The 21,082-nt window shown below is 47.3% G+C and overlaps 1 protein-coding gene across 1 annotated transcript in view; it reads left to right on the top strand.

Annotated features, from left to right (window-relative positions):
• LOC309550491 (IgGFc-binding protein-like) overlaps positions 1-21,082 on the top strand; it is a gene marked incomplete at both ends in the record, with an annotated part of 214,675 nt that overhangs the window by 9,518 nt on the left and 184,075 nt on the right. The window lies entirely within an intron of this gene.

The raw sequence follows: 21,082 nt of genomic DNA, 5'->3' as shown, positions 1-21,082 counted from the left end.
AAAAAAATATTTCCCCTAAATATTTTACTGTTAGATACACCCTTTCTATACTGTTGTTCTATTCTGCTATTTAATAAACACCCATTTAGGGAAAAAATATTCAATTGTGGCCTAGTCTGTATCTGTACGTGTGACATACACCCTTTAGATACTGTTGTTCTATTCTGCTATTGAATAAACACCCATTTAGGGAAAAAATATTGAATTGCGGCCTAGTCTGCATATGTTACAGCCAACAAGGCACACAGGTCTTGCATGGAGACCCAGTCATTGGTGGTGAAATGGTGCTGTTCCGCAGAGCGACTCATGCGTGCGTGCTGCAGCTGAAACTCCACTATGGCTTGCTGCTGATCGCACAGTCTGGCCAGCATGTGCAAGGTGGAGTTCCACCTTGTGGGCACGTGACATATGAGGCGGTGAGCGGGAAGGCCGAAGTTACGCTGCAGCACTGACAGACAAGCAGCAGCAGGGTGAGAATGCCAAAAGTGCGCACAGACGGCCCGCACTTTCTGCAGCAGCTCTGACATATTGGGGTAATTTCTAAGGAACCTCTGCACCACCAAATTCAGCACATGCACCAGGCAAGGGATGTGTGTCAAACCGGCTAGGCCCAGAGCTGCTACGAGATTTCTCCCATTATCGCACTCCACCAGGCCAGGCTTGAGGCTCACTGGCACCAACCACTCATCGGTCTGCTGTTCAATGCCCCTCCATAACTCCTGCGTGGTGTGTGTTTTTTTTCCCCCAAACAGGTAAGTTTTAAAACTGCCTGCTCTCGTTTACCCCTGGCTGTAAGTTGGTGGTGATGGTGTTATGCTTACCGGATGAGGAGGCGGTAGAGGATGAGGAAGCAGAGTAGGAGGAGTTAGGAACAGGAGGCAAACTGAAGCGCACTGCAATCCTCTGTGGTGGAAGGACATGCGCCAAACTGCTATCCGCCTCAGGCCCAACCACCACTGCATTTACCCAGTGTGCTGTTAGTGAGATATAACGTCCCTGACCGTGCTTACTGGTCCACGTATCCCTAGTTAGGTGGACCTTGCCACAGATGGTGTTGCGCAGTGCACACCTGATTTTGTCCCCCACTTGGTTGTGCAGGGAAGGGATGGCTTGCCTGGAATAGTAGTTGCGGCTGGGCACAACGTACTGTGGGACAGCCACCGCCATAAGGCTTTTAAAACTCTGTGTCTCCACCAGACGGAATGACAGCATTTCAAAGGCCTGGAATTTTGAAATGCTGACATTCAGGGCCAGGGATCGCGGGTGGGTACTTCCTCTTCCGCTCCAGTATTTGGGAGATAGAAAGCTGAACGCTTCCACGGGACATTGTAGGTGACCCAGGTGATGGTGTTGCTGGCAGATCCTCTGTTTGCGGGGTGGCAGGTGCCGGTCTCACTACAGAGGTGGATTAAGAGGCCGAGACTGCAGCAGAAAAGGAAGCAGGAGGAGCCAGAGACCTTTCTTGGTTTTTGAGGTGTCTACTCCACTACAACTCGTGCTTTGCACTTAGATGCCTGGTCATGCAGGTTGTGCTCAGGTTGAGAAGGTTTATGCCTTGCTTCAGGCTCTGATTGCACAGCATGCAAACCACTCGTGTCCTGTCATCAGCACATTGTCTGAAGAACTGCCATGCTAGGGAACTCCTTAGAGCTGGCTTTGGTGTGCTCGGTCCCTTGCTGCATTGGGCAGTAGCAGGAGTAGTGTCTAGGGCACGGCCGCCCCGCTTTGGCACCCTGCTCCCTCTTCTGCTGTGCTGGTGGCTCTGTGCGACCACCACCTCTTCCTCCAAACTACTCAGGTCACCTGCATGACGTTCATTCCATGTGGGGTCGAGGACCTCATCGTCCTCCACATCATCTTCCACCCAGTCTTCACCCCTGCCCTCCTTGTCAGTCTCCACAATTCGGAATTCCACAGCAGTTGGCACCTGTGTTTCATCATCATCTGAGACGTGCTGCGATGGTCCTCCCATGTACTCAGCTTGAGACATAAGTGGTTGGGCATCGGTGCACTCAATCTCTTCCACTTCTGGGGCAGGGCTTGGTGGATGGCCCTGGGAAACAATGCTAACAGAGTCATCAAAAAGAAGAAGAGACTGCTGCATGACTTGGGGCTCAGACTGCTTGGCTGATTTGCAAGGGGGTGAGGTAAAAGATTGATGGACATCGGCTGCAGGTGCCAACTCTGACCTTTCAGCAGAAGACTGGGTGGGAGACAATGTGAAGGAACTGGAGTCACTGTCAGCAACCCAATCTACTATCGCCTGTACTTGTTCTGGCCTCAACATTTGTAGAGGCGCATTAGGCCCTGCCAAATACTGCTGTAAGGTTCTGTCGCCTACTCGCAGCTGAGAAAGGTGTTTCACTTGTGCTTGTAGCTGCCACAGATTGACCACGTCCTCTCCTTGCAACAGGAGCTCCACCAGCAGCACCACGACCCAGCACTAACATGGTGGAGCAGTATGTGTGCACACGTCTAGACGTACTGAATGACAGATCTGCCCCTTCAACTTCTGGGTCTCCAAATTTGGCACATGGCCTGAGCTTGCCCTTTATGCCTTGGAGGTGCTGGCCTGCCCTGCAGCCAGTGTATTATCTGAATGTGTATTTAGCACGGCTGGGGGCGTTATCACAGACAAGCGCAGCCGCCTGTCTAGAGCCAATGTGGACAAGCTCACGTTTATTAAATTGAACCAGGCATGGATCCCATAGGACTTGTCCATACCTTGTGCAGATTAGACATGTATACCGGCCTTACCCAGCCATTGTTGTATTTGATCTTTCTAACTCTTTTGGGGTGTACCCAAATTTAAAAAGTAATAAAATTAAAAACAAAAACCAGTGCTGGCTACCTCGTCCTCCTCCACCGCCGCTTCCACCTACACCGCCACATCCACCGCCACCTCAACCTCCTACTCCATATGGGCCTCGTCCTCCTCCTCCACCGCCGCTTCCACCTACACCGCCATATCCTCCGCCACCTCAACCTCCTACTCCATATGGGCCTCGTCCTCCTCCTACATCATTCAAGATGATTAATTTTTATTTTTCTGTTTTTTATGTTCTTTTTAGTTATTTCCCTATCCACATTTGTTTGCAAAGCACTTGCCATGCTCTTAAGAAGATTTTGCTGCCATTTGCAGCCCTCTAGCCCTTTCCATGTTAGTTTTAGAACCATTTTAGTGCTCAAAAGTTCGGGTCACCATTGACTTCAATGGGGTTCGGGATCGGGGTAAAGTTCGGGTTCGTGACCCGGATTTTTTTTTCAAGTTCGGCCGGACCCACCGAACCTGGACATCCAGGTGTTCGCTCAACTCTACAGGACAGGTTCCACTCAGAACAGGCCTAGCCATGGTCGACCAAAGCAGTTGAGTGCACGTGCTCAGCATCATATCCAGAGGTTGTCTTTGGGAAATAGACGTGCTGCCAGCATTGCTGCAGAAGTTGAAGGGGTGGGGGGGTCATCCTGTCAAAACATTGACACGTTGGGCACAATTTGGACATTTCCACTTAGGGGTGTACTCACTTTTGTTGCCAGCGGTTTAAACATTAATGGCTGTGTGTTGAGTAATTTTGAGGGGACAGCAAATTTACACTGTTATACAAGCTGTACATTCACTACTTCACATTGTAGCAAAGTGTAATTTCTTCAGTGTTGTCACATAAAAAGATATTATAAAATATTTACAAAAATGTGAGGGGCGTACTCACTTTTGTGAGATACTGTATATATCAGTGTGTTAACACAGTGTATATGCACACTTTACTGCATGTTTACCTCAGTATATATCAGTGCGTTACTACACGTTTAACCCAGTATATAGCAGTGCATTACTGCATGTTTGACATAGTATATATCATTGCATTACTGGATGTTTAACGCAGTACATATCAGTGCGTTACTGCACGTTTAATGCAGTGTATATCAGTGCATTACTTCATGTTTAATGCAGTCTATATCCGTGCGTTACTGAATGTTTAACGCAGTATATATCTGTGCGTTACTGGACGTTTAACACAGTATATATCCGTGAATACTGCAGATTTAACGCAGTATATATCAGTGTGTTAAGCATGTTTAATGAAGTATATTTTAGTACGATACTGCACGTTTAATGCAGTAAATTGCAATGCATCACTGCAGTTTTACTGCAGTATATTATAGTGTGTCAGTGGAGTGTGTCTGTGTAGAGAGTACTCAAGTTAAAGTGCACCAAACACCACTTTCCATTGATTAAAGTGCATCCACATACACATTTCCACATCTTTATTACATTTAGTTAGCGCCCCTCGATCATGTCTTTGAGGCCAACAAGGAGAGGCAGACGTTCCCATGGCACTGTGAGGGGGCTGGTAGCATATGTGTCCACAGGCAAAGGTGGTCCATCCTTAGGAAGGGCTTCATTTCCTCTGTTTAGTGATGTTGCCAATGCCATCCAGCCACAGCATGCAGAGGAGGTAGTGGACTGGCTTACTAAACCATCATCATCCTCCTCATCCTCCGTCACCCAAGCAAAGACTAGTGCGCAGTCCACTGCAGCTGCTAGAGTGGCTTATTTTGCCTCCTTGTCCACAGCTACTCCTGCCACAGCCCTAGCATCAGGCATTGAGGAGTCAGCTGAGTTATTTGAACACAGCGTCAGCCACTTGCTCCTTGACAATCCACAATTATTGCTTGATTCAGATCTTAGTTTTGAGGTTAAGGAAGAAAGAAACAAGAGCCTACAGAAAGGGGAGAACACTGGAAAACAACAAATTGGCAGTCATGTTCCCCTAGCAGCAACGTATGGCCAAGTTGGCTCCAGTGATAATGAGGATGGTGGATGATGAGGTCACTGATGAAACTTTGGTGGCGGATAGAGCTGAGGAGGAAAGTGAGGGTGAGGCTCAGCCCCAAAGAGGCAGCCATCATGGAAGAATAAAGAGCAGCCACCTTATTCTACCAGATTGTGGATCTCTTATCTCCTGACCCACTTCCCACAGCTCAGCCGTTTGGGCCTTTATTAGTACATGTGCAATGCGTTAGTGATTTGCAAACTTTGCCTCAAGCCCATCAAGCGTGGCAAAAATGCTAGCCATTTTGGTACCACAAGCTTGACAAGGCATTTAACATCCCATTACTCAGCAAGAACACCTGAAAGCCACATAAAAGGGACGCAATTCTGCTCCTCCTCACTCCTCACCTTTCCAATCTACCCCCGCTATACCTCATGACCTCTCATCAACCTCCACTGACAGGGATGATGGTATAGCGCAGGGTGTCCCAGGTCCTTGCAGCACATTTGCCAGTAGCACACCACCAGCGATAGACTAATTTCTCTGCTTCATATGCAAATTTCTTTGCCCCATCTGCTGCAGTGAAAAAAAAATACAGCCATTGCGACCCACATTCCCAGCATCTAAATGCAAGCTGCTGGCTTTACAACTCCTGCCTTTCCATCTGGTGCATTCTGCCCCATTCTGTGAATTTGCAGAATGTACTGTACAACAATGGCAGGTTCCTAGTTGCTACAAGAAACAAACAACGATGTCCCTGGGGAATTTAAGTGGATAGGCTGGAATAGTCAGTATAGTAAGAAACGTATGGAGAATAGTATATAAACATTAACATTTATTTAGTTATGTTAAAATTCAGCAAATAACATACAAAAGATAAAACATTAAATAACATTCCATATACATATCCTGGTAAGGGATAGCAAATCAAGGGTTCATGAGACAGGTAAGTGTATCCTCCAACATGTTTCGGAATTTTTCAAAATTCCTTCTTCAGGGAAAGTATATACACAACCGTGCAATCACCACTTGCGTATCTGGAAAAATGTGCAAAGTACAAGTGATATTATATTGAAAAGGTACATATGTAGAAAAACATCTCGTCATCAGTAGGGGAATCCCAATGATCCAGCAAAGGCAAAGAATTTCCATGGTAAGTATGTATAGATCTATATATTCCAAAGCACATATGTATCCATATGAATAACAATTGGAAAACAAATATTGTGTATATGAAGGTATCAACTTACCCACAAAGGGAATATGAAACGAAAAAACGTCCTTGTGGCCGTATCTTTTAAGAAAAATATGGAGATAGATATCTGTGTAGCATTGGGATGCAGCTCATTCATAGAGTCCACTTGTATTGCACCATAGTATATATGGGTATGGCCTGAATCCACCAAATATATTAACTTTGCAGGGGGATAGGAATCCCTTCACAGCGTGGTAAGATTTTGGTGTCCCCACTGCCAGTTTTAAGCTACTCCCTGATGGTCGTGTCCACACAGTGGTCACGAGGAGCGCCTGAGGAGGGATGGATCCACACCTAACAAGGATGCACAAATAGGGGGAATTAGCTATCTCAGATTGTTAGTCATATGTTGAATAAAATGAAGACAAGAGAAAGGGGAGGATAGTGGTATCCCACTGTAACAGCAAGTATCTCTGTAGTGACCCAAAGGTGGTGAGTAATATCAGACTAAGAGCATTTATATGCTCCATCTGTTGGCGCTTACCTAATTAGGGTGATTCCTGAGCAGGTCGTGGGAGGGAAGAGAGGGGGGTGGTTCCACTGAGCATATGATTTTTTGCATGTCCCCATTCCTCAAATGTGAGCAATATCCTTGTGGCCCATTCCTGATTGTGCATCCCCCCTTCCGCTATTCCCCATTTGGGGGAGGAGATCGGGGGAGGGGGTGTAGATTCACGCCCGAATGGCGCTCCCCCGGTCAATGCGGCGCCGGACGCCGCCGCGCACAAATGACACAGCGGCGCCCGGCGTCACATGACCGACGGCACGGACGTAGGCAGCTCTCGCGAGAAGATGGACAGATCTCGCGGGGGGGGCGTGGGTGAAGGACCCGTAGCGTCACACTGACGCTCGGGTACTGTCACCGCCCAAAGAAGGCTGCTCAAACTACAGGCCCCAGCATTCGTTGCGGGGGCCTGCCCGTGCCACGGAACACCGTGCTATCGGCCAGAGGGAGAGAAAAGAAACAAAGTTGCACAATGATTATATATCCAGTCAATAATGTAATAGGGCAACAAAGTGGAATCTGAATGAGCAATAGTGTATACAAAAGTCCTTGTATATGGGATGGGATCCCCTAATGATAGATGAAGAGATGGAAATTTTCTACAATGGCACATGATTTACAATTTAGACACATATATACATACAATCCGATTCATCAATTGTCACTGATACATCTCAAGCATCTAATATGACCATAATATATATGCATATATACATATAGATGAATATGACATATTATAGGGAAAGGGTAAAGGAAAGCAGAGAAGAAAGAAAGAAATATATGTATAAAGAATTATACATTATTTTCTTTAGAAGGGCCTGCGTATCAAAACAGGAAATTGGGCCAGCCTATTTGGTACATCTTAGGATCCATCGTGAATACTAGAGATCCCATTCAAAGCCACCTGAACTGAAACCCGGGAGAAAGGGCTTAAAGTTGAAGGCTTCATTAAGCCCCGGGGGAGAGGTTGCATTGAGGTCCGAGATCCATCGCAGCTCACGTTGGAGGAGAAACTTGTTAAGATCCCCTCCTCGGGAGCTGGGGTGGATTCGGTCCAATGCCATGAACTTGACATGCGGAATATTGGCCCCATGTACTAGGGCCGAATGTCGGCCTAGTGGTACATCCGGGTCCTTCTTTTTGATGCTCAAAATGTGTTGGTTAATCCGTTTTCCAAATTTTTGAATGGTCTTGCCGACATACTAGCAGCCGCAATCACATGATAGTAAATATACGACTGCTATGGTCTGGCAATTTACGTAGTGTATGGGGCGAAAATTCCTTCCATTGGGGAGTATGATATTTTTTCTGGTATTGATATATCGACACTGGGCACAGGATCCACAAGGGAATGTGCCCAAATGTACACAGGGGTCATTTTTAGACTGGCCCCGGTATTCACTACTCACAAGAGCATCATTTAGAGAGGGAGCCCGTTTGAATGTGATCTGAGGTGTTTCAGAGATAAAAGGGCTAATGGAGGGATCAGATGTAAGAACATGCCAGTATTTTTTAAGTATCTTTCTGATGTTATACTGTCCCTGGGAGTACTTAGTGATAATTCTGGTAGTGTCGTTAGAGCCTTCAACCTTTTTGTATGAAAGAAGATCCTGACGTGATCGGGATTTAGCTTTTTTGAAAGCCCGGCATTTTAGGGTGTACCCTCTTGTTAGGAGTCTCTGTTGTATATTAGAAGCCTCCTTGATTAATGAATCCTCTGTGGTACATATGCGTCTGGCCCTCAGATATTGAGAATATGGAATGGAGTCCACAAGAGGCTTGGGATGCGAACTGGAGGCATGCAAAATAGTGTTGCCAGAAGTTGATTTTCGAAAAAGTTCACAATGCAACATATCATTGTCTCCTCTGAGTATCCTGAGATCAAGGAAAGTCACAGAGGAGGTGCTATGTCCCATAGTGAACCTTAAATTTAGATCGTTGTGATTTACATAGTCCAGACACTCCAAAAGAAGAGAGGAGGGTCCATCCCATATCATAAAAATATCATCGATGTAGCGGTACCACATAGGTATGTGGTCCGCATACATCGTGAACTCCTCAGACATGAAGAGATTTCGCTCCCACTCCCCCAGGTACAGATTGGCGTATGCCGGGGCACAACAAGTGCCCATGGCAACGCCCTGCACCTGGAGGTAGTGGGAGCCCGCAAAACAGAAGACATTATGCTGTAAGATGAAATCTAATGCAGATAGGATGAACTCTTGAAATGCTCTATTGCTCTCATCAGTTCTAGTTAGAGCCCTGCGTATAGCTGCTAATTCTAGTGTATGGGGTATGGAACTATAGAGTGCTTCCACATCTATAGTGACTACACTGGCATTAGGTGGTATATGGATATTCTCCAAAATGCGTAGCATATGGATTGTATCCTGGATGTAAGATGGAAGGTCAGTTACGAAAGGCCTAAGATGTTGGTCTATAAGTCTGCTGAGATTCTTGGTAATTGCCCCATTACCTGATATGATAGGTCTTCCTGTGGGGTTAGATATGCTTTTGTGGACTTTAGGAAGGGCGTAGAACGTGGGATGCGTGGATGGGTAGTTCTGATGAAATCCCAAGTTGTTTTTGGGATGACATTGTTATAATAGGCTTCATCAACAAGATTGTAAAAGTCCATGTTAAATCTTTCGACCACGGTTTTATTGATTGGACGATACCAGTCAGTATTTTTGAGAATACGTAAACACATGGCGGTGTACTGGCTATTATCCATGAGGACAATATTGCCACCCTTGTCGGATGGCTTTATTGTCAACTCATGGTTGTTGCACAGATTGTTCAGAGCTTTTTTCTCTTCCGCAGAAAGATTACCGTGGACCCTTACATCAGTACAGTCAGTTTTTAGAGTTTTTATCTCCCTAGAAGTAAGTTTGAGAAAGGTGGCTATGGCATGGTTGGAGCTAGGTGAAGGATAGATGTTAGATGGCTTTTTTAGAAGTTTTTGTTCGACTGACGTCAAAGGTGTGGGAGGGTCAGAATCCTCTACTTGAGATAGTAACATCTCAATATCAAGGCGATCAATCAAGTCTAAGGGTTCACTCCCCTCAAGGAGAGCTTCCAAGTTGGTCAGAGCCTGCCGTTCACTGGGGGTCTGTGCAGTGTCACATGTTTTTTTAGAGTACATACTCTTTAGTAAGAGTTTTCGGGTGAAAAGATGTATATCTTTAATGGTCTCAAATTTGTCGAGACGTGAGTCAGGACAGAAAGTGAGACCTTTGTGAAGAAGTTGTGTTTCAGTGCTTGAAAGGACGTGTGAAGAGAGATTGATAATACTGAGTTGGTCAGTGCAAATGGAATTTATAGTGTTTGGGGTCATTGGGTTTGGAGGTTGGGAAGGGGTGTCTTGCCTAAAAATATCTTAGGAATTTTGGGAGTGGTCGTGAGTGAGGTGCTAATTGGAATGGCAGGATCAATGGCCTCGTCTGGAAGATTTTGCTGCCCACTTGTGAGAGTGGCAACACTTTCCTGGGTGGACCCAGATGGAAACATCTTAGTTGTTTTATCCTTAGGGGTTTTAGGGTGTTTCCTAGTTGCTATTTCTTTTCTTTTTCTTTATTCACAGCTCTACCACCACATGGAAGGTAATGTTGTAGCATTGTTGGGAAAGGCAGTCACCCACAAGGTCCACGTTACTGCTGACACCTGGTCCAGCAATCATGGCTAGGGACGATATATTTTGTTCACAGCACAGCAGGGACGATATATTTTGTTCACAGCACACTGGGTACAAGCAAACTGCTTGTACCTCGGAAGGATTTAGGACAGGGTTAAGTTCTGCAGCTTATTGTGCCGCCACGTCTCCATACAGCTAGTGGTGATGATGCAGGATTTTTCAGCTCCACCCCCTCCTTCTCCTTTTCCACGCCCTCCTCTGCTGAATTGTCACATGAACTACAAGTACCCCTAAGCATTCAAGAGGTTATCCAATGAGTCAGGCTGAAAGGTGCCATGCAGTGCTTCAGATTTTCTGTTTAGGGGACAGGAGCCACACCGGAGCAGAGATTCTGGCACCTCTGCAGTGGCAGGCCCAGAGGTGGTTCACACCACGCCAGAAATGGTGGTGTGCGATAATGGCACAAACCTCCTGTCCGCTCTTAGACAGGGAAAGTTGATACATGTGCCATGCCTGGCAAATGTCCCCAATTTGGTGGCACAACATTTTTTAAACAGGTACCCAGGGTTGGAAGATCTGCTGAAGCAGGATAGAAGAGCCATTTCAGGTGGTCAAATACAACCAGTGCTCGTTTGGCTTAAATTCAGCAGGAATTCCACCTGCCTATAAACCGCCTGATTTGTGACATGCCCACCAGGTGGAACTTGACTTTGGCAAAATTCCACCTGCCTGTAAACCGCCTGATTTGTGACATGCCCACCAGGTGGAACTTGACTTTGGCAATGCTGCAGCAGCTGCATTTGCAGCAGAGGGCCATCAACGAGTACCTGTGTGAGTATGTCACAACAACAGGCTCAGACCAGCTCAGCTTTTTTTCTCCATGCCAATGGCTGTTGATAAATATTGCATGCACTGTAATGTCACCTTTTGAGGAGGACACAATGATGGTGAGCCATGACAATGCATGCATCAGTGACACAATTCCTGTTGTATTCCTGCTATAGCAGACTCTGTGTGGCATTATGGACAGGGCCCTCGAGGCAGAGCAGTGGGAGGAAGAGGAGAACTTCCTTTCCTCTTAAGGCCCACTTTATGCAGACACCATTCTCCCATTGCCACAGAACACACAAGACAAGAGGGAGGAGGAGGAGGAGGAGAAGGAGGAGGGTTCTGACAGCTTTGAAGGCATTGAAGCAGAGCAAGACCTATCTTAACTAGTGTTGAGCGAACACGGACTGTATTATTCGTGTTCGTACCGAATAATTGGATTTTTTGTACACGGACACGGACACTTTACTGTATGTTCGGGTAAAAATCCGTGTTCGGTCGTTTTATTTCCGGGTTTTGCATGCTTTGGCGCTCTTTTCATGGCTGGCTTTCAACAGCCAATCAACAATCGTTTAACTGGTGTGCCTTAAGCCATCCCAGCCATGCCTGCAAATGTCTCAGTAGCTGTGATTGGCCGTCTGAAGCATGTGACCAAGTCTTTATAAGTTCCAGGCAGCCGCAGCGGCTTCATTCTGCTGCTTAGATCAGGGACAGAGCACACATACGTGCTGGCTGCTGATTAGGGAAAGACAGGCAGGGAAAACTAATTGGTGTCCGGATAGAATTGAGGGACAGGTCGGAGTGTTTAGGCAGGGCGAGTTGTAGGCATTTTAGGGATAGAGTCTGCTGAATTATAGGGTCAGTGTCTTCTACAAACTACAATCGATATTGCTGTGTGGGGGGTGGGGTCTGCACTCAATCCTGATCTACGATCTCTTCTCAATCCTGTTAGGGAGAGGCTGCTGCTGAATTTTAGGGTCAGAGTGTTCTACAAACTACAATCGATATTGCTGTGTGGGGTCTGCACTTAGTCCTGATCTACGATCTCTTCTCAATCATGTTAGGGAGAGGCTGCTGCTGAATTTTAGGGAAACTGTGTTCTACAAACTACAATCGATATTGCTGTGTTCTGTGGGATAGGAGATAGGCAGGTGTCAGTGATCCACATCCATTTTTCTGTGTGTGAGCTGCATTGAACACAATCTTTTTGGGCTGCAGTGAACACAATCTTTTTGGGGTGCAGTGAACAACATCCTTTTAGGGTGCAGTGAACACAATCTTTATGGGGTGCAGTGAACAACATCCTTTTAGGGTGCGGTGAACACAATCTTTGTGGGGTGCAGTGAACAACATCCTTTTAGGGTGCAGTGAACACAATCTTTTTGGGGTGCAGTGAACAAAATCCTTTTTGGGGTGCAGTGAACAACATCCTTTTTGGGGTGCAGTGAACAACATCCTTTTTGGGGTGCAGTGAACACAATCTTTTTGGGGTGCAGTGAACAAAATCCTTTGTGGGGTGCAGTGAACACAATCTTTGTGGGGTGCAGTGAACAAAATCCTTTTGGGGTGCAGTGAACAACATCCTTTTTGGGGTGCAGTGAACACAATCTTTTTGGGGTGCAGTGAACAAAATCCTTTGTGGGGTGCAGTGAACACAATCTTTGTGGGGTGCAGTGAACACAATCTTTTTGGGGTGCAGTGAACAACATCCTTTTTGGGGTGCAGTGAACAACATCCTTTTTGGGGTGCAGTGAACACAATCTTTTTGGGGTGCAGTGAACAAAATCCTTTGTGGGGTGCAGTGAACACAATCTTTGTGGGGTGCAGTGAACACAATCTTTTTGGGGTGCAGTGAACAAAATCCTTTTTGGGGTGCAGTGAACACAATCTTTTTGGGGTGCAGTGAACAAAATCCTTTGTGGGGTGCAGTGAACACAATTTTTGTGGGGTGCAGTGAACACAATCTTTTTGGGGTGCAGTGAACAAAATCCTTTTTGGGGTGCAGTGAACAACATCCTTTTTGGGGTGCAGTGAACATCCTTTTTGGGGTGCAGTGAACACAATCTTTTTGGGGTGCAGTGAACAAAATCCTTTGTGGGGTGCAGTGAACACAATCTTTTGGGGTGCAGTGAACACAATCTTTGTGGGGTACAGTGAACAGAATCTTTGTGGGGTGCAGTGAACACAATCTTTGGGGGGTACAGTGAACACAATCTTTTTGGGGTGCAGTGAACAAAATCCTTTTAGGGTGCAGTGAACACAATCTTTGTGGGGTGCAGTGAACAAAATTCTTTTTGGGGTGCAGTGAACACAATCTTTTTGGGGTGCAGTGAACAAAATCCTTTGTGGGGTGCAGTGAACACAATCTTTGTGGGGTGCAGTGAACACAATCTTTTTGGGGTGCAGTGAACAAAATCCTTTTTGGGGTGCAGTGAACAACATCCTTTTTGGGGTGCAGTGAACAAAATCCTTTTTGGGGTGCAGTGAACAACATCCTTTTTGGGGTGCAGTGAACAAAATCCTTTTAGGGTGCAGTGAACACAATCTTTGTGGGGTGCAGTGAACACAATCTTTGTGGGGTACAGTGAACACAATCTCATACTTCTGAAGATTTGAGGGTGCTGCCTGTTCCATACTCCTCCTCCTACTCCTCATCCATCCTTTTAGGGGTACAAACAATAGTAATTGGGGCCTAGTGTGGTGGTGTACGTGTGAGATACATACACTTTCTTTTTGATCATATTTTCTATTCCGCTATTCAATTAAAACCTTTGGGGATCAATTGAAATTGCGTGATAGTCTGTGTCGGTACGTGTGAGATCCACCTTTCCAAGTTTTTGGGGTTCATCTCATACTTCTGAAGATTTGAGGGTGCTGCCTGTTCCATACTCCTCCTCCTACTCCTCATCCATCATTTTAGGGGTACAAACAATAGTAATTGGGGCCTAGTGTGGTGGTGTATGTGTGAGATACATACACTTTTTTTTTGATCATATTTCCTATTCCGCTATTCAATAAAAACCTTTGAGGATCAATTGAATTGCGGGATAGTCTGTGTCGGTACGTGTGAGATCCACCTTTCCAAGTTTTTGAGGTTCATCTCATACTTCTGAAGATTTGAGGGTGCTGTCTGTTCCATACTCCTCCTACTCCTCATCCATCCTTTTAGGGGTAGAAACAATAGTAATTGGGGCCTAGTGTGGTTGTGTACGTGTGAGATACATACACTTTTTTGGATCATATTTCCTATTCCGCAATTCAATAAAAACCTTTCTAGGGCAAGATCTTAAATTACAGAAATATGAGGAGACCGTCAAATAAGGGCCGTGGCCTGGGTCGTGGTGCTGCTGGTAGAGCTCCTGTTGCAAGGAGAGGACGTGGTCGATCTGTGCCAGCTACACGCACAAGAGAAACACCTTCCTCAAGTGTGAGTAGGCGACAGAACCTGCATCAGTATTTGGTAGGGCATCATACGCCTCTAGAAGTGATGAGGCCAGAACAAGTGGAGGCGATAGTAGATTGGTTTGCTGCTGACAGTGCCTCCAGTTCCTTCACATTGTCTCCCACCCAGTCTACTGCAGAAAGGTCACAGTTGGCACCTGCAGCCGATGTCCAACCGTCTTTCACCTCACCCCCTTGCAAATCAGGCAAGCAGTCTGAGCCCCAAGCCATACAGCAGTCTCTTCTTCTTTTTGATGACTCTGTCAGCAGGGTTTCCCAGGGCCATTCACCTAGCCCTGCCCCAGAAGTGGAAGAGATTGAGTGCAGCGATGCCCAACCACTTATTTCTCAAGATGAGTACATGCAAGGACCATCGCAGCACGTCTCCGATGATGACGAAACGCAGGTGCCAACTGCTGCGGCGTTCAGCATTGTGGAGACCGACAAGGAGGGCAGGGGTGAAGACTGGGTGGAAGATGATGTGGAGGACGATGAGGTCCTCGACCCCACATGGAATGAACGTCATGCAGGTGACCTGAGTAGTTTGGAGGAAGAGGCGGTGGTCGCACAGAGCCACCAGCACAGCAGAAGAGGGAGCAGGGTGCAGAAGCGGAGCGGCCGTGCCCTAGACACTACGCCCGCTACTGCCCAACGCAGGAAGGGAACGAGCGCACCAAAGTCAGCTCAAAGGAGTTCTCTAGCGTGGAAGTTCTTTAGAAAATGTGCTGATGACAGGACACGAGTGGTTTGCACCCTGTGCAATCAGAGCTTGAAGCGAGGCATAAACCTTCTCAACCTGAGCACAACCTGCATGATCAGGCATCTAAGTGCAAAGCATGAGCTGCAGTGGAGTACACACCTTCAAAACCAAGAAACGTCTCTGGCTCATCCTGCTTCCTCTTCTGCTGCAGTCTCGGCCGCTCCAGCCACATCTGTAGTGATACCGGCACCTGCCACCCCGCAAACAGACGATCTGTCAGCAACACCACCACCTGGGTCACCGACAACCATCTCCACAATGTCCCGTGGAAGCGTTCAGCTTTCCATCTCCCAAACACTTGAGAGGAAGAGGAAGTACCCCCCTACCCACCCGCGATCCCTGGCCCTGAATGCCAGCATTTCAAAATTATTGGCCTTTGAAATGCTGTCATTCCGTCTGGTGGAGACGCACAGTTTTAAAAACCTTATGTCGGTGGCTGTCCCACAGTACCTTGTGCCCAGCCGCCACTACTTTTCCAGGCAAGCCATCCCTTCCCTGCACAACCAAGTGGGGGAAAAAATCAGGTGTGCACTGCGCAACGCCATCTGTGCCAAGGTCCACCTAACTACCGATATGTGGACCAGTAAGCACGGTCAGGGGCGTTATATCTCCCTAACGGCACACTGGGTAAATGCAGTGGCGGATGGGCCTGAGGCGGATAGCAATTTGGCGCATGTCCTTCCACCACCGAGGATTGCAGGGCGCTTCAGTTTGCCTCCTGTTCCTAACTCCTCCTACTCCGCTTCCTCATCCTCTACCGCCTCCTCATCCGGACAGCGTAACACCTTCACCACCAACTTCAGCACGGCCAGGGGTAAACGACAGCAGGCAGTTTTACAACTTGCCTGTTTGGGGGACAAACCACACACCGCGCAGGAGTTGTGGAGGAGCATGGAACAGCAGACAAATGAGTGGTTACTGCCAGCGAGCCTCAAGCCCGGCCTGGGCGAAATCTCATAGCAGCTCTGGGCCTAGCCGGTTTGACGCACATCCCTTGCCTGGCGCATGTGCTGAATTTGGTGGTGCAGAGGTTCCTTAAAAACTACCCCGATATGTCAGAGCTGCTGCAGAAAGTGCGGGCCATTTGTGCGCACTTTCGGCGTTCTCACCCTGCTGCTGCTCGCCTGGCAGCGCTGCAGCGTAACTTCGGCCTTCCCGCTGACCGCCTCATATGTGACGTGCCCACAAGGTGGAACTCCACCTTGCACATGCTGGAAAGACTGTGCGAGCAGCAGCAGGCCATAGTGGAGTTTCAGCTGCAGCACGCACGCGTGAGTCGCTCTGCGGAACAGCACCACTTCACCACCAATAACTGGGCCTCCATGCGAGACCTGTGTGCCTTGTTGCGCTGTTTTGAGTACTCCACCAACATGGCCAGTGGCAATGACGCCGTTCTCAGCTTAACTATCCCACTTCTATGCCTCCTTGAAAAAACAATTCGGGCGATGATGGAAGAGGATGTGGCACAGGATGAGGAGGAGGAGGAGGATGAAGAGGTAACATTTCCAAGGCTTTCAGGGCAGTCATTCGCAAGGGGCTCCGAGGGTGGGTTCCTGCACATACAAACGCTAGGGACACAATTGTCCAGCAGGGGCACAGTTCTGGAGGATGAGGAGGATGAGGAGGAGGAGGAGCTGGAGGAGGAGATGGAACCATGTTCACAGCAGGGTGGCACCCAGGCCAGCTCATGGCCATCACTGGTGCGTGGCTGGGGGGATACAGAGGACACGGACGATACACCTCCCACAGAGGACAGCCTTTTGTTGCCTCTGGGCAGCCTGGCACACATGAGCGATTACATGCTGCAGTGTCTCCACAACGACCGCCGAGTTGCCCATATTCTAACTTGTGCTGATTACTGGGTGGCCACGCTGCTGGATCCCCGTTACAAGGACAACGTACCGTCCTTAATTCACTCACTGGAGCGCAATCGCAAGATGCGCGAGTACAAGCGCACGCTGGTAGACGCCATGCTGCTGGCATTCCCATCTGACAGCGGGCCACAGTGGAAGCATAAGGCAGAGGAGGAGGAGGTCGCCAACGCAACCAGGGCACCGCCAGCACCTCAGAAGGCAGGGTTAGCATGGCCGAAATGTGGAAAAGCTTTGTCAGCACGCCACAACAAACAGCAGCACCAGCAGCTCAGATGGAACGTCTTAGCAGGAGGCAGCATTTTACCAACATGGTGGAGCAGTATGTGTGCACACGCCTACATGTAGTGAATGACGGGTCTGCCCCCTTCAACTTCTGGGTCTCCAAATTGGGCACATGGCCTGAGCTTGCCCTTTACGCCTTGGAGGTGCTGGCGTGCCCTGCAGCCAGTGTATTATCTGAACGGGTATTTAGCACGGCTGGGGGCGTTATAATAGACAAGCGCAGCCGCCTGTCCAGAGACAATGTGGACAAGCTCACGTTCATTAAAATGAACCAGGCATGGATCCCACGGGACTTTTCCGTACCTTATGCAGAATAGCAATGGATACCGACCTTACCCACCCATTGTTCCATTTTTGCTCTTTCTCACTCTTTTGGGGTGTACCCTCATTTAAAATTTGTGAACAGAAGCAGTGTTGGCTACCTCGTCCTCCTCCTCAGGGCCAGATTAACGTAGGGGCTATTGGAGCTGCAGCTCCAGGCCCCTACCTTTTATATAGGCCCCGGGTTGGCCATATTCACTGTTACCGCTCTTCTGTCACTTGTAAACACAGAAGTCTGGCTTCTATGCTCGCTTCCCCAGGCAGCACCCTCAGAACCTCCCCACACAGCGCGAAGGCCGGACAAGGAGGGACAGTTGCCGATGCATGGATGTGTTTATGGGCTTAAGAGACAGCATCCCATGTTGAATTAGGCATGCATGGCTGCACCCTTCCTCCTCTGGGTGCATGCCAAGGCACGGCCCTTAAGGCCCTTCAAAATCCTCAGCACCAAGCCCATGATGCTCTTAATCCGGCCCTGGTCCTCCTCCACCGACGCTTTCACCTACACCGCCCATAGGTGTGCGCAGCCTATTGCATTAAGGTGTGCACCCCAAAGTTGAAATACACATGCATGTGTTTGCCTACAGGTACATGGCCCCGATACATTACTCTCCCTGCTGGCAAAGAGAAATAGAGCAGAGCAGGTCCGAGGGAGATCTTTCCCATCTCCTCACTGGCAATGCTATGTGCCCTAGGTGATTAGGGTGTGCCCAGGCACAACCGGCACACCCTGTGCGCACGCCTATGTCACCGCCACATCCACCACCACCTCAACCTCCCTCCTACTCCATATGGGCCTCGTCCTTCAGAGATGAAGAAGAACATTGTTTTATTTTTCTGTTTTATTTTGTTGTTTTAAGTTATTTCCCTATCCACATTTGTTTGCAGAGCACTTGCCATGCTCTTAATTACGTTTTGCTGCCATTTGCAGCACTCTAGCCCTTTCCTTTGGTGTTTTAGAGCCATTTTAGTGCCTTAAAGTTCGGGTCCCCATTGACTTTAATGGGGTTCGGTGTCCGGGAAAAGTTCGGTAAAAGTCCGGGACACGGACCCAGACTTTTTTTTAAAGTTTGGCCGAACCCGTCGAACACGGACATCTAGGTGTCCGCTCAACCCTAATCTTAACCCTTAACAGATGATTTTTCATGCCTATAACCCTTGGGAGTAGTACATGGCTGGGAGGAAGCAGTTTTGGATACTGTAATCCTCAGTGACCCCGAGGAGTCTGCTGCTCATGACTCCACAAACTCGTGGCACATGGGCTCCCTCATTCTTCAAAGCCTGCGAAAGGACCCGACGTGGTATTAAAAAGAAGGATCACTATTGGTTGTCAACCCTCCGAAGTCTCGGAACTCATCCCATCCCCACAGAGGTAGCAGAAGATAAAATCTCTTGAGGACACCTTAAAGAAGAGTTTATGTAACGCCTTTCCCGACTCTGGTAGGTTACAGTCTAGTGTAATGCGTTGTTGTAAGGCTTCTGTTGGTCAAGAGAGGAGCGGTGGAGAAGGGGACCGCCTCAGTGATGCCTTTTAAACTTTTTTTTAGTCTTTTGCTCCCAGGGCTGTCAGCTTCCACATCCCATTGGAAGCGTCTTCATCATATAATGGGAGATTATCTAGGAGAGAAAACGGATATGGAGAGCTTTCCAGTTGTCGATCCACTGGGTTACTGGGTCATGAGAATAGACCAGTGTCCACAACTTGCCCAGTATGCAATAGAGATGCTGGGCTGCCCTGCATCCAGCATGCTTTCCGAACAAGCATTCAGTGCTGCAGGAGGATTTGTGACAGATCAGAAAGCGCATCTGTCAACAGACTCTGTGGACTGACTGATATTTATCAAAATGAATGAGCCCTGGATTAGGAGAAACTATCAAGCCCCTACTACCGATGTCACTGATTAAGTGCTTTCTGGATCTGGAATCTCTGAAAGACTGCCTAGGCTGCTTGCCTTTGTGGGTGTTGATTTAATCTGGAAGAAATGTTTTGGTGTAGGTTTAATTTGCACAATTAACACCCAATGACCAATTTTTTGCACCTGTTTGACAGGTGCATATCATTGCAATTGTTGACAGAAAGTCAATTCTTGATTTCATCAAGAGTACACCTAAAGGGTTATGGTGTGAAGGCACCGCTGACATCCAAAGCCCAATTTTTCCACACCTGTTACTTCTATCCAAAGTCTGTGAAAGAGACAACAGAATTTATCCAAACAATCTCTAATCTTGTTCCGAGTGCAATAAATTGTGGCCCCAGACTGGCTCCCTAAGCCGTTGTTTATAAAACAAAGAAAGCTTAAATGGAAAACATTTTTTGGCTTTATAAATGTCATTATTTCTGCAGCATGTTCTATACATGGTACAGATGTGCCACTTTGCAGGCAGACTAAGGGGCCCCCCCAGGCACTAAATGTAAAGGATTTTTTCATTTTTATTGGTATTTCTCATTTTGGTGGTTTTACTTTAAGAATCAGTAAATCACTGCTCATTTAAAAATTATGTTTTTTTTTAAAAAAGAAATGTTTTCATTGATAAATGTCCCCCAGGGCGATACTCGGTCCTCTATATCCTTTGTATATCCAATTACTTGCATATACGACCTAAAATGGGCACTTTTGATTTTTCCAGTTTGAGTCCCACAGACTTCAATAGGGTTCGTTACTCGGTTTCCAAACTTTTTCGGTGATCTAAAGTTCTGCTGTGAACCGAACAGTGGGTCGTTCAGCCCATCTCTAGCTTTAAGATAAAGATCTTAGAACTTACCAAAGAATTATCAAGCAGACATGCCTATTACTGAAATTATCCAGTAGTGGCTTAATCCAATCCAATATAAACAAAGCAAGAATAATTTACAGTTGATCAGTACACACTGATTGTTCAGTCTCCTTTATATCTACTGACAATGAGTCTACTTCCCTCAAGCTGGGGATTAGATTTACAGGGGCATAGAGGGAAGGTATGTTTAGGCAGTTTTGGGGAAGGGGGGTCAAAGGTAAATTAACCTTTAGCTTTGTCCCATATGGACAATGTTCTACTTTATGTTATGAACTCTGATCTACTTAAAGGAGTTGTAAATTCAGAAGGTTTCTTATCCTAATGCATTCTATGGATTAAGATAAAAAACCTTCAGGGTGTAGCAGCCTCACCATCCCCCTAAAACTTACCTGAGCCCCATCTCTCTCCAGCAAAGTCCACGAGTCCCTTGGCCATGGGGGATTCTCCCTACTGATTGGAAGAGACACAGCAGTTGCACCATTGGCTTCTGCGGCTGTCAATCAAAGTCATGTAGCCAATCAGGAGAGAGAGGGGCAGGGCTGAACAGCAACTCTGTGTCTGAATTCACACACAGAGCTTCAGCTTGGCTCAGGTGCCCTCATAGAAAGCTGCTTGCTGTGGGGGCACCCGAT

The sequence above is a fragment of the Pelophylax lessonae genome, assembly GCF_965119305.1.
Source record: "Pelophylax lessonae genome assembly, chromosome: 3".
NCBI lineage: Eukaryota > Metazoa > Chordata > Amphibia > Anura > Ranidae > Pelophylax > Pelophylax lessonae.
The sequence above is the reverse complement of the archived record's forward strand: the minus strand, read 5'-3'. Positions and strand labels throughout refer to the sequence as shown.